Source organism: Aquarana catesbeiana, linkage group LG03, assembly GCF_042186555.1.
Source record: "Aquarana catesbeiana isolate 2022-GZ linkage group LG03, ASM4218655v1, whole genome shotgun sequence".
NCBI classification, from domain to species: Eukaryota; Metazoa; Chordata; class Amphibia; order Anura; family Ranidae; genus Aquarana; species Aquarana catesbeiana.
The window spans coordinates 417,660,025-417,674,576 of NC_133326.1; the positions used below are offsets into that span (position 1 = coordinate 417,660,025).

At 47.1% G+C, this 14,552-nt stretch overlaps 1 protein-coding gene and 1 pseudogene across 5 annotated transcripts in view; both read left to right on the plus strand.

Annotated features, from left to right (window-relative positions):
• The window catches only part of FBXW11 (F-box and WD repeat domain containing 11), a 637,027-nt gene that overhangs the window by 84,270 nt on the left and 538,205 nt on the right, over positions 1–14,552 (plus strand). The gene's annotated exons all lie outside the window — the stretch shown is intronic.
• On the plus strand, positions 3,339–3,447 carry LOC141135047 (5S ribosomal RNA; annotated as a pseudogene).

Consider the following 14,552-nt stretch of genomic DNA (forward strand, 5'->3'; position numbering starts at 1 on the left):
GAGGGACAAAACGCAGGTGCTAGCAGGTATCTGGGCTGATCCCACTAACACTGCGTTTTTGGGAACCCTAAACTGCTGGGGATGCTAGTATAGATCTGATCGGATCAGATATTGATCAGTTCAGATACTATACCACTAAGGGAGGTGTATGCTGCGTGCGTGGGTGTTAGCGCTACTGGCACTAACCTGACGCTGCCTGGGGCTGGTGCTTGCCAGTTCACCAAAACGCTACCAAAAAAACTGTTAGCGATTGCAGGGATCAGGCCTGACTCTGCGAACGCTGCAGTTATGCGTTTAGTGTTTTTTTAAGTGACAGTGATCGATCGATACTGCACTTGGGTGGGCTGGGCTGGGCCAGGCGGAGGGGCAAAACGCAGGTGCTAGCAGGTATCTGGGCTGATCCCGCTAACACTGCGTTTTTGGGAATCCTAAACTGCTGGGGACGCTAGTATAGATCTGATCGGATCAGATATTGATGCGTTCAGATACTATACCACTAAGGGAGGTGTACGGTGCGTGGGTGTTAGCGCTACTGGCACTAACCTGACGCTGCCTGGGGCTGGTGCTTGCCATTTCACCAAAACGCTACCAAAAAAACTGTTAGCGATCGCAGGGATCAGGCCTGACTCTGCGAACGCTGCAGTTATGCGTTTAGTGTTTTGTAAGTGACCGTGATTGATCGATACTGCACTTGGGTGGGCTGGGCCGAGCCGGGCGGAGGGGCAAAACGCAGGTGCTAGCAGGTATCTGGGCTGATCCCGCTAACACTGCGTTTTTGGGAATCCTAAACTGCTGGGGACGCTAGTATAGATCTGATCGGATCAGATATTGATGCGTTCAGATACTATACCACTAAGGGAGGTGTACGGTGCGTGGGTGTTAGCGCTACTGGCACTAACCTGACGCTGCCTGGGGCTGGTGCTTGCCATTTCACCAAAACGCTACCAAAAAAACTGTTAGCGATCGCAGGGATCAGGCCTGACTCTGCGAACGCTGCAGTTATGCGTTTAGTGTTTTGTAAGTGACCGTGATCGATCGATACTGCACTTGGGTGGGCTGGGCCGAGCCGGGCGGAGGGGCAAAACGCAGGTGCTAGCAGGTATCTGGGCTGATCCCGCTAACACTGTGTTTTTGGGAACCCTAAACTGCTGGGGACGCTAGTATAGATCTGATCGGATCAGATATTGATCCGTACAGATACTATACCACTAAGGGAGGCGTATGCTGCGTGCGTGGGTGTTAGCAGTACTGGCGCTAATCTGACGCTGCCTGGGGCGACGCATATCACCGCCGGGCGATCAGGGGGCTAAATCTTTATTCGGTAATAAACGGCGGGTGCCCTGACACTATAAAAAATAAACAAACTAACCAGCGTCACACGTAACGGTTATACAGTGATCAGTGGTGAAAGGGTTAACTAGGGGGCAATCAAGGGGTTAAAACATTTATTAGGTAGTATATGGGGGTCCCTGTCGCTATAAAACGCTGACGGCGAACCTAAATATTTACCTCACTAACTAGCGTCACCAGCGACACTAATACAGCGATCAGAAAAATGATCGCTTAGCGACACTGGTGACGGGGGGTGATCAAGGGGTTAAAACTTTATTAGGGGGGGGTTAGGGGGGTACCCTAGACCTACAGGGGGCCTAACACTCACTGCCCTGACACTAACTGTCACAAACTGACACCAATACAGTAATCAGAAAAAAAAAAAAAAAAAAAAAAAAACCTGCTTGGTGTCAGTTTGTGACAGGGGGGGGATCGGGGGGCGATCGGGGGGGGGATCGGGGTGATTTGTGTGCCTGGCATGTTCTACTGTGTGTGTGTGTGTTGTGCACTCACATTTCAGTCTTCTCTCCTCGGCCCGGAACGGAAAATACCGAGCCGAGGAGAGATGACATCATTTCCTCTGCCTCTGTGTACAATACAGAGGCAGGGAAATGATCCCATTGGCTGGGAGCGATCGCGAGGGGGGGGCCACGAATGGATGGCCTCCCCCTCACCTCCGATCGCCGGGGGACATTTGCCGACCGCCGCAGGCACCGGGGGGGGGTCCGATCGGACCCCCCACCCGCGGGCAGGCAAGGACGTACATGTAAGTCCTTTTGCCTGCCCGTGCCATTCTGCCGACGTATATAGTCGTGCGGCGGTCGGCAAGTGGTTAAGATATAATTACTATGCAGCTTTTAGCTGCAGAACACTAGGCTGAGAAACCCAGGGATTGTGGGATATATACAGTAGTTTTCCAAGTCATCTTCCAGGACGGCTTACAGAGAGATAGGCTCCTCCCACCTAGCACAGGAAACGCATAATCCACATAAAAGCAGCACACATGTATTAACCTCTCAGTATTTGTTTCTCCGGCCAGTCAGGAACGCCAAACAGATGTTTGTTAGTTTTCCAGCCTTCGTGCTAGGTGGCAGGGGCCTCCTGACGTCCATACCCAGGGCAAAGAGGGGTAATACTCCTGGGGTATGAGTCAGTTTGGGCCACCCAGAGACCTGACAGAGCGGTCTGGGGTAAAAGTAAAGGGTAGCCTCAGTGTGGTACCCGTGAGGAGTGGAGGAGGTGATCCAGTGGGTCCATCTGAAATGGCACAGCAGGGTGTTCTAGTGGAGGCGCAGGCCGCTGCATGGTCCAGATACCTTTTTTCTGCTGTTTACAGAGATCTCCATGTGCAGGGCTTCTCTATCCCCAGCATGTGGATAGTGCTGGTAGCGCAGAGTGATGAGGTAACTTCCAGAGCTGGTAAAAGGAAGTGACATGGCAGGAAGTCCAGCGGTGGCCATCTTGGTACACCCAGAAATCGGGAAATCAAGCCCTAGCTGGGGATAACAGGGCTGTGCCGGATCCACAGCGCCTTCCCGGATTCTCCACACCTCCTTATATAAAGGCCCGAATAGCAAGATGGCGCCGAAGGCTACCAGGATCCATGGAAGCAGGTCTGGAGGCGCCATCCATTGATTCGGGCCCTAAGGTAAAAAATAGGGGGCAGACTGCTCCTTCCCTTTTCTTATCCTCCTGTTGGGGGGCACAGGGGGCTTTGTTTTTTTTTTTTTTTTTTTTTTTTTTTCTAGAGCCTGTTAATTGATATGCTTAGGGTGGACAGGTGTCACACATACTAGCATAGGCTCCGGTGGTGGGTACTTTTAAAAAGGTTCTTAGATAAGAATTTTTGTTATCCACAGGGTGTTTTTGTTATGGGTATTTTCTTCAGTGGAAGTAATGTGCTGACGTTTGTCGCTTGATTCATTTCAGGACAAAGCCCACGAGCCCAGAGATAGCAAAACAGACACCCAAAAAAGGTGCCCGATGTACACCAAGATAAGGAGACTGCCTACGGCCACATCACCCTGACAGCGCCTGATTTCAGAGGCTAAGCAGGGTCGGGCCTGGTTAGTACCCGGATGGAAGATCGCCTGGAAATACCAGGTGCCGTAGGCATCTTTTGGCTCTTGCTTAACCTATCCCCTGTACTTCCACCACCAGTACTAGTGTTAGGCCAATGGTCCTGACCCAGGCACGGGCAGCCCACCAGCATGGAGTACTGGAGGAGAGCTCAGAGTCAGCCTCAGAGCTTGAGGAGGGGGTCTGTAATGAAAGACCCAGTAAGGTTCAAAGATCCCTTTTTCCTTCAAAGGAAACAGAGGAACTATTAAAGGCTGTATGACACCCTGGAGCTGGAGAAGGCAGAGGACCAGGAGTTGTCTGTACATGACCTTTTATATGCAGGCCTTCAGCCTAAGCCGAGCAGAACATACATATGGTACATGGTACATACCTCCCTAAAAGAGACAGTACTTCAGGAATCTAAGAAACCGGAAAAGGGAGTCTTCTTCCCTAAAAATTTGAAAAGAAGGTTTCCCTTCAAAGAGGAAGATACAATGTTGTGAGAAAAGTGCCCCAGACTGGACGCTTCCCTATCTAAGTTTTCAAAGGGTTCAGAGCTTTCCTTTGAGGACTCGGGCACCCTAAAGGAGCCAATGGAAAGGCGGTAGGATATTTAAAGAAAGCGTAGGAAGCCTGCTCCTCTAACTTTAAACCAGCACTGGCCACTACATGCGTGGCTCGTACGCTTGATTTATGGCTTAAACAGCTCATCACTCTTCTGGAGTCAGATACTCCCAGGGAAGAAATTTTGGATGCTCTACCAACGCTAAATAAGGCAGTAGCCTATATAGCAGATGCGTCCACGGAGTCTGTAATATTCTCGGCCAGGTCTACAGCATTAATTAAGCCAGGAGGGCCATCTGGCTGAAGTCCTGGGGAGGAGACACCGTGTCAAAGGTCATTCCTCCCACAGTGGCAGACCATTTCCAGCAGCAGCTTTATCCTGGATCTAATAAGATCGGGGTACAGGATAGAGCTCTTGGGCTGCCCGCCTCAAAAATTTCACACAAGCATTCTCCCGAAAGATGTGGAGAAGGCAACAGCTATGTCTTCCCTCCTACAGAGTATGCTTGAGGAGAAGGTGATGAGCTTCATCCCCCCAACCCTAAGAATAGGGGGGTTTTATTCTCACGTGTTTTTTTGATTAAAAACAGCCATCAGGAAAATTTTGACTAATTTTGAACCTGAAGCAAGTGAACGTGTACGTAAGGTACAAACGATTCAAAATGGAGTCGATTTACACCACCAGAAATTTGGTAACCTCTGGGGTCTTCACGGTCTCATTGGACCTAAGAGACGCCTATCTTCATATCCCCATTCGAAAGGAGTCCAGGCAATTTCTCAGGTTTGCAGTGAAGAAGGGGTTCAAGACCCTCCATTTTCTGTTCAATGCTCTGCCCTTTGGATTGGCGTCAGCACCACGCATCTTCACGAAGGTTTTTGAAGAAGCATTGTGGATCATGAGATTGGAGGGAATTCATATAATTCCCTATCTGGACGACCTGCTTATCTTTGCAGACTCAGCAGATGAGGTAAAACAGAACCTGAGCAGAACTATCAGACACCTTCAGCAGCTGGGGTGGCTGGTAAATCAGGAGAAGTCACAGTTGGTACCTCCTCAAAGTGTAGTATTCCTAGGATACCTAATAGACTCAACTTCATCCAAAATTTTTCTGATGAAAGAAAAAGTGGCAAAGATAATTGCAGAGGTGAGCAGCCTCTGCGTATGTACTGAGACCTCAATTCAGGGTATAATGAGGGTTCTTGGTTTGATGACAGCTGCCATCCCAGGAGTCCAGTGGGCACAATTCCATACTCGAGCACTTTAGGCGTTCATGCTTTCAGTCTGGGAAGGAAAGAAGGAATCTCTTCAGAATGACAGAGATCCCGCAGGAAGTAAAACTCCCAATAGAGGTGGTTGATCCCTACAAATTTCTCTGCAGGCCGACTTTGGTCCCAACTCAACCTTCTGGCGGTCACCACGGACTCCAGCAGTCAGGGTAGGGCAGCCCATTCAGGTGCACAGATGGCACAAGGGGTCTGGAAATGGCAGGAAGCCAGCCTCTCCTCCAATGCAAGGGAGCTGAGCGTAGTTCTAAAAGCTCTAGTAGCCTTTGGTCCGACTCTGAGGGGTAGACATGTGCAGGTCCTTTCAGACAATATTACCACAGTAAGTTACATCAACAAGCAGGGAGGTTCAAGAGTCCCAGGTCTTATGAGGATAGCAGAAAAGATCCTAATATGGGCCGAGGCAATTCTTTTATCCCTGTCTTCAATTCACATAAAAGGGGAATTAAATACTCTGGCAGATGTTCTAAGCCGGAAGATTCTGTCTCAGACAGAATGGTGCTTGAATCGGACAGTGTTCGAACAGATAGTGCAGAAGTGGGGAATCCCACAAACTAGACCTTTTTGCTACAAGGCAGAACAGGCAGGTGGAGCAATTTTTCTAACTACAGAGAGATCATCTTAGTCTGGGCCTAGATGCCCTATCTCAGTCCTGGGAGGCAAATCTGGTGTATGCATTCCACCTTTTGCCCTCATTCCAAAAATTATCAGGAAGATAAGAGTGTGGAGTTCGAAGCTTATCCTGATCGCACCATTCTGGCCAAAGAGGTCTTGGTTCTCAGGACTACTAAGACTCAGCATCTTGGAGCCTTGGAGACTGCCTTACAGGGCAGACCTCATATATCAGAGAGATGAATCATCCAGAAGTGAGCTCTCTCTCTGAGGGCCTTGCTTCTGAGAGGGAGCTGTTAGAGCAGAGAGGGTTATCGGCAAAAATAATCAATACCATTCTTAGCAGCCAGAAGCCGTCCACTAACGCAATTTACAATATTTATAAAATCTGGAAAAAATTTGGGGCCTGGCGCCTGCTCAATAACAGTGTCAGGAGCCATGATCTCGGCGGTCCTAGATTTTCTCCAAGCCGGAGCAGATCTAAATCTGGCAGTCAGTACCCTTAGGGTGCAGGTATCGGCTCTATCTAGCTTTTTAAATCAAAGACTGTCAGAAGAGCCACTGGTCAAAAGATTTCTTGCATCCATCAGCCGTAAGTGGGTCCCCAAGTCAAGGAGGTTCCCTCCCTGGGACTTATCCACTGTGTTGCAAAGTCTTTGTAAAATACCATTTGAGCCAATAAACGAACTGCCCATAAAGCTCTTAACCTTGAAAACAGTGGTTTTGGTGGCCCTAGTCTCCGCTAGGAGGGTTGGGGAGATACAGGCACTTTCAGTGATTAAGCCCTTCTGCATCATCTTGCAAGACAAGATTATCCTCTCGCTGGACCCGGCATTTCTCCCCAAAGTACCGTCTAACTTCCATAGGTCGGAAGAGATCGTGATACCATCATTTTGCGGAGATCCTAAAAACAAGTAGGTAGCATTTAATAAGATTGATGTCAGGAGATGCTTGATCGCTTACATAGAGCGCACCAAGGAATGGCGACGTTCCACCAGCCTGTGTTGTGGTGTTTGCAGGTTCAAACAGGGGTAAAAGGGCATCTAAAAATACCATCGCAAGGTGGAGGAAGTCGGCCATCGCGGAGCAGCATCCCGGACACCTTTTTGTTAGGAATAAATGCTCATTCCACAAGAGCGGTTTCTACTTCTTGGGCTGAAAGGGCAGGAGCATCTCCCCTCCAGATTTGCAAGGCAGCAACCTGGTCCAGGATCCAGACGTTCGTAAAGCATTACAGTCTGGATCTGCTTGCCAGCCAAGACCAGTCTTTCGGCAGGAAAGTGCTGCAGGCCGTGTTTCGCCCTGATTGGGTAGTCCTATCTTGTCCTCTGTAAGCTGTCCTGGAAGATGACATGAAAAAACAGTGTTATTACCTGCTAACTACTTTTTCCAGGACAGCGTCAGTTCCCTCCTTTATTGGTTGGTGATTAGCAATGTAAACAGAGTAAAGATGAAGCTACGCTAATGAAGGTTTAATGATTGCTTATTCTGAAGCCTTCGGTTATTTGTTAATACTGAGGGGCTAATACATGTGTGCTGCTTTTATGATGTGTATCATGTGTTATCTGTGCTAGGTGAGAGGAGCCTATCTCTCTGTAAGCCGTCCTGGAAGATTCCTGGAAAAAGTAGTTAACAGGTAATAACACTGTTTTCTTCACAGAAAGTGTCAGTTCTTAGACTACCGACAGATCATGCATAAACCCTCATGTTTGACGTACAAGAGACACTTCTTTTTTTTAAAGGTAAATTTTTATTTGGTTTTTTGGTACAGAACAAACAAACAGAAATACACATATTCTGAGCGACCGTCGCTCAATCCAATACAGAGTGCAAGACACTGGCATACATTTGGCATACATGTTATCATATTGTACAGTTGTATGTCTGTTCAGTTTCTATTAAACTTTGTAGCATTAACTGGAATTTCTTTATAAGCTTTATATGGCAGGTGTAATAGTGTTTTCAGAACTAGTCCACAGACCCCATATTTTGTGAAATTTTTTTGGGCATCCTCTGGCTTCATATGTTAGTTTGTACAGCGGTATAGCCTGATTAACAATGTTCAGCCAGAATGCTATCGTAGGTGGGGATTGTGATTTCCAATGAATAGTGATCGATTTTTTGGCATAAAACAGTACAATTCTCAAGAATGTTTGCTTATTTTTAGATATACTCTCATCGTCCACATATCCTAGTAGACATCTCAGGGGGTTGCAGATATTAGGCAATTGAGTCAAGGAACTGATAAAAGCAGTGACCCCTGGCCAGAACCGCCTAATCTCATTGCACTCCCACATCAGATGGAAAAAGGTGGCATCCGCAATGCTGCATCTGGAGCACACTGCCGATGGAAGTTTGCTGAGTTTGAATAATAAGGATGGCGTAAAATATGCTCTATATAATAATTTGGTCTGTATGACCCTATCCCTGGAAGAGATGACACAGGGGACCTGGAGGGAAGTATGTCCTGCCAGATGTCCTCCGTCAGCTCGGGATATCAGCTTTCCACTTAAGCGTGTTACTGAGTCTGAGTGTTGTGGTGTGCAATAGAGTTTTATAGTATGTGGAGATCAATTTGTCATGAGAAGGATCCATTATTAAGTGCTCTAGCGGAGATAATTGAACAGTTATATTACGCAACCCAAACTGCGTGGTTGCCGTGTGGCGTATTTGCAAGTAAAGAAAGTAGGCTGTGCGTGGTAGCTGATAGTCCTGGCGAAATTCCTCAAATGACCGAAACGTATTGTTTGAGAACAAATGCATTATGGTTTTTACCCCTTTTTTTTGACCAGTATTCACCATCTGTCCTACGGGCGAATTCCTGTAGATTTGGGTTCCCCCATAATGGAGTATTTGGGGAGTAGGTACGATGCTCTGTAGCTGGCAGCATTTTAGTTAGTTTAAAAATTCGTAGAGTCATTTCAAGGATTTTAGTGCTTTCCCTCCCTCTAAGAGATAGACGGTGGACCAGATACTGTAGGGATTTGTAAGAGGTGAGTATGGCTGCTTCTAGGGTCATAGCCGCATTGTTGGCTTCAGGGAAATACCACCAATGCGCATGAACCAGTTGTGCGGCAATGTAGTATGTCTGGAGGCATGGTAATGCCAGCCCTCCCTCCAACACCGGCAGTTGAAGAGTATTTTTGGCAATTCTCACTGCTCCCCCCTTCCAAATGAAGGCAATAAGAATCAAATCAATCTCTTTAAATTTGATTTTAGTAACGTATACTGGTGAGTTGCACAGGAGATATAAGAAACGTGGGAGGAATATCATTTTAAAAATATTTATCCTACCTAATATCGTTAAGGGGAGATTGGTCCATGTCTTTAATGTGGTCTTCATTCTGTTAATAAGTGGGTCTAGATTATATTTGATATAGGAGGAAAGAGGATGTTGGATCATGACCCCCAAGTATCTGAAAGAGTCAACTATCTGTAGCGGGCAAGAGGGAGGGAGTGTAAACACCGCCTCCTTATCTATCTTAAACAAAAGGGATTTATCCCAATTAACTTGAAACCCTGAGAAGAGGCCAAACTGTCAAATAATTTCCAGCAGGGTTGGGAGAGACGACTGGGGGTCCGCCAAGTATTTTAACATGTCATCAGCGTATAAAGATCCTTTCTCTTCTAGGCCCCCAATCGTCAGTCCCTTTATTTCCCCACTGGATCTTATAAGTGCCGCAGGAGGTTCTATCGCAATTGCAAATAGCAACGGCGATAGGGGGCAGCCCTGCCTGGTACCCCTTTTGATCAGGAAAGGATCGGTTACTGATGTATTTATCCGCAGCCTAGCGGTAGGTTTTGAATATAACAGTTGAACCCACTTGATGAAGGTATTTCCAAACCCAAATTTCACCAGGATTTCCAGCAAATAAGGCCACTCGAGTCGAATGCCTTGTGCGCATCTAAGGCCAGCACCGCTCTGGTCCCTACAACATCATGGGTGGCTTGCAAATTTGTGAAGTGTCTTCATAAATTTATGGACGTTGATCGTCCTGGAATGAATCCAGTCTGATCCGCCCCAATAATGGTGGTAATGACTGAGTTCAATCTTCGGGCGAGCACCTTGGCTAAAATCTTGACGTCTGAGTTAATCAATGATATTGGTCTATATGACTCACAAAGTAGATGGTCTTTATGAGGTTTGGGGATGAGGACAATCAGTGCCTCTGACATAGAGGGCGGTAACTGTCCTGTTTTTATAGCAAAATTATAAACTTTTAGTAAATGGGGTATTAAAAGTTCCTTATATTGTATATACCATTCTATGGGAAAGCCATCCAGTCCCGGTGTTTTGTTTCTGGCAAAGGACTGTATGGCTTCCCCAATCTCCTCCTCTGTCAGAGCATCGTCAAGGAGTGAGGCCTGCTCTTCTTGAAGCCTTGGTAGCGAAATGTCAGCCAAGTAATCGTCTAGTTCTACAATAGTATAATGAGCTTTGGTAGCATATAACGAAGAGTAGAATTTCACAAAAGCATCTACTATCTCCCCACTCTGTTCCACCACTGTACCTACTATATTCTTAATTCTTGGAATACTGCACGGTTGATAATCAGGCCTAGACAAATAAGCTAGTAATCGGCTATTTTTGTCTCCAAACTCGAAGATTCGCTGGTTTTGATACAGCAATTTCTTCTGAGTGCGCTCTAAAAGGACTAGATCCAGGTCTCTGGATCTATGTTTCCAGGTATTATGTGTCGCTGGGGTAGGGGCTGTGGAATAAGCGGCCTCCACTGCCCTGAGATCCTTCTCCGCGTCCTTTAATTTGGACTGGGATGCCCTGCGGGCCTGCCCAATCGCTGTCGCAAAAATGCCATGCGTGGTGGCCTTAAAGGCATCCCAGGTCAATGGGACAGAGACATTCTGACGGTTACACAGCCAATATGCTTTCATTTCCGCTGTGCTTTGATCTGCTAGCCACAATGGGCTCAGTCGCCACATGGGGTATGAGGTGGGGGGGCCCAAGGCAAGGTCCACCATTAAAGGGGAGTGATCAGACACCGCCCTAGGGAGATATTTGGCCTCAACCACCCTATTCAACAACTCAGATGAAACCAGACACAAATCGATCCGGGACAGAGTACCATGCATTTCAGACTGACATGAGTACTCCCTCCCGTCCGCGTGTTTCCACCTCCAGGTCTCCACCAGGTCAAATTGGGTTAAAAAAGAGCATAGGGGTGTGGGGGGCAATGTTGAACACTTGAACCTGTCTATGGAATTATCGAGTACTGTGTTAAAGTCCCCTGCTATCAGCAGAGGGCCTTCTGCTATTGCCAAGAGGGAACTCATTACCCGTTCGAAAAACAATTTAGTGAAGGGTGGTGGGACATATAGACTTGTAACCATATAGGGCTTACCCCATAATTCAAGTACCACAATAACAAAACACCCGTTGGGGTCCGTTTTAATATGTTTTATGGTGACAGGTGCTGATTTTGCTATAAGGATAGACGTGCCTCTGGCATACGTGGAATAAGTAGAGTGTATAGCATAGGCAATTTTTGCTCTCTTTAGAGCCATTACCCTTGACCCCTGAAGGTTGGTTTCCTGGAGGAGGATCACGTGTGGACTGTGTCTCGCCAAATATTCAAACATTAATGACCTTTTGACCCTGGAGTTAAGCCCCCTAACATTCCATGAAACTACACGGAGTTTAGATATGCGTATAAACAATTTATGACTGAGTCCATTTCTCATTGCTCGCCGGAATCCATCCCCGGACTTGGTCCAACGAGCCCTGAGAAATACACCAAAATATAAACATCTCTGATAGTTTAACCATCAATCCATGAATCTCAGTTTTGGACTGAAAAAACTGTATGACCAAAAAAGCGTTATTAAAGTATACATATACAATTGAATACCAGTGTCGTTTGTAGATAACCATGGCGGTAAAGCAAAACCCCTCAAAAGATTCCCCAACAGATTTTCCCTCCCTAACCCTCCCAGCTCCCATCCCCCAACATATGAGAGCTTTATTCCCATAACCAAACCTATTTGGCAGGAGGGCCATGTCTCAGACCCCTAACCAACTAGTCTCAGGAGATGTGTAAAAGTCCACAACTCTGGGTCTCCATTCGCGTTTGTCCGCACAAATTAAAAAATGTTTGGTATCTCTTGGCTTGAAAAATCATAGTGACAAAAAATAACAATAAAAGAAAAAGGGAGAAACAAAGAGGATGACATGCTATTAATTGGCATCCAAGGATAGCACGGGGGTATCTTCTACTTCAGAGAGATTCAGGGTGCAAAGTTCTGTATCGGCTGTAGGTAGATGGGGGTGTATCTTCTATTTCAGGGGATGCAGGATACAAAGTCCCATATCAGCTGCGTGTAGGTGGGGGTAGATGAAGTAGAGGTGGTAAAACGAACAAAACAAAAACAAGGCCCCTCCAGGTCTCCTCATTTCCGCGCTTCTCCTATCCATCGGCAATGGGGTGTAGTGAAGGCAGCTTGGTGGGCTTCATGCAGGGTGAGGCACTACCGGGGAGGATATCTCCTATCCTGGTTTCTGCGATTCGGATGTCCTAAAGTGTCCACCCATTGTGATGCTTCCCTGGGATCCGTAAAAAAGTAGGCCTTGCCCTGGTAAATGATTCGCAAACGTGCAGGATATAACATGCCATATGGAAGATGAAGCTCCCGTAACCTGCGTTTAATTGCCAGGAAAGTGGCTCTCTGCTTCTGCGTAGCTACGGAGAAATCTGGGAAAATGGTGATGCCATTGCCATTAAAGGAAACTTTGCCCCTCTCTCGAGCCACTCTAAGAAAAGCCTCTCTGTCTCGGAAGTGGAGCAGCTTTATAATCATGGCACATGGTGGGTGGCACATCCAGGTGGTAGAGGGCGCATGGGGATTCTGTGTGCCCTTTCTATGGCGAACATTGGTGAAAAGGTGTTGGCTTTCTCATTCAGCAGCCATCTTTCCATGAATGTTTCTGGTGTTTTGCCCTCAGCACCCTCTGGAAACCCCAAAAAGCATAGGTTGTTTCTTAAGCGGTCTTCCATATCAGTGATCTTATCTGTAATGTACTCATGAGCCTGCCGCAGTTTCCTCATAGAGCTCTGCAAGGGACGTGCCTCATCCTCCATGTCACGAATACGTTGTTCAGCATTAGTCACTCTATGGCGGATATTGTGGACATCCTGCTTCAAAAAGGACAATTCTGTCTTGATAGTGTCCATTTGTGAAGTGAGAGATGCATGGCTGTGCTGGATGGCTGCCATAATCTGGGCTAGGGATGGCTCTGCAGGGCCTGCATCATCCCTGTCTGTTCTGGGGGATTGAGGATCATGTCCCTCTGCAGGGGAGAGCAAGAGAGAGTCCTCTGGGCTTAAGGTAGGGGGGGATCTCTGTGACTCACCCTTCCCCTTGAGCTGTTTCCAGGGTGTGGATGTGGAGGCTGCTTGTCGCTGTGTGATCCCCTCATGCTGATCGGTGCCATTTTGCTGCGGCCTGCATGGCAGTAACGGCGGATCGAATCCCGGGGCCTCCTCCATCGGTGGTCCATATTTGACCATCCCCCGATGGTCACAGTGCTCCCTGGGTGCTGTGGGGGTTGATGGGACCCTCGGATGCCGGCCTGGATAGCAGGATCTGGTCAGGATGTGTGCGGTGCGGACGGAGCTCAGGCTGAGCACGTCCTCGCATCTCAGGTGCTGGCCAAGCCCCAACAAGAGACACTTCTGACACCGAAATCTGAAGATTTAGTCTGCTATAGGCTGTGCATACAGGGCAACAAATAACACCACAAACTATAGTCGATAAACCTCTTATTCAGGTGAAAAATACAAGATGAATGTAAAGGTTTATAACGTTTGTAAATTGTGTTGCAGCCATGGATTGTTAGTGTCGGCATTTTTAAAACTTGTGGCATTTTCTCAAAGTGATCCTTAGGAATGGTTGAGAGAGAGGCTCTGCCTACCTATAGTAAACACAAGCACAAAGAGTTCAAAAGCTCCTCAGCTTCTGTCCATCAGTTATGTTTCATGTGTCATCTGTAGACTACTAGACATACTTGTGCAGCATGCTTTGTTTTATTCCCTTTTTCTTAGGAGGGACTTCCCTCTCCCTGACAGACTACAGCCTATTTTTGGGTCAAAGGACCTGTAGGGACCCCGTGTAGGCTGTTGGCTGGAGAGGATTGGTGGGGTAAGGGGGTTTGTGTGGATGTGCAGGTCTCTGATCAATGCCCTTGTTGGCACGGTACAGAGAATCAAGGCAAATCTGTGGAGATGGGCATCAGCCCTGGGGGAATTAACAGGCAGACTTTTCTTCTTTGTGTGAGCCCCTAGCAGGTTTGGGCAATGATTTGGGATCCCTATGTATTTTGGGTACCCTTCATGGTAAAGGTTTTGGATATGACCCTCTGAATGAGTGCTATGAGCCAGTGTGTCTTGCAGACCACCAAACAGGAGAAATCTGAGCTGCCTTCTAAACCCAAGAAAAGTGTATGCTGTCTGCACCAGTAAAATATCGGCTTACTCCTAGAATCCTTATGCCCCAAATACATCCACAAGCTGGTGTCTAAAGAAACCTCCTCCTTAAAGTGGGGTTCCACCCAAATTTTGAACAATATCTGTATGTATTCTCTTCCTTGCCTAGATGCTGACATGCCGTTTAAAAAAATTTAAATCGCCGTAATTACCTTTTTATTTTTCTCTTCTTCTTTTCTTCTTTGCACTTCCTGGTTCTCC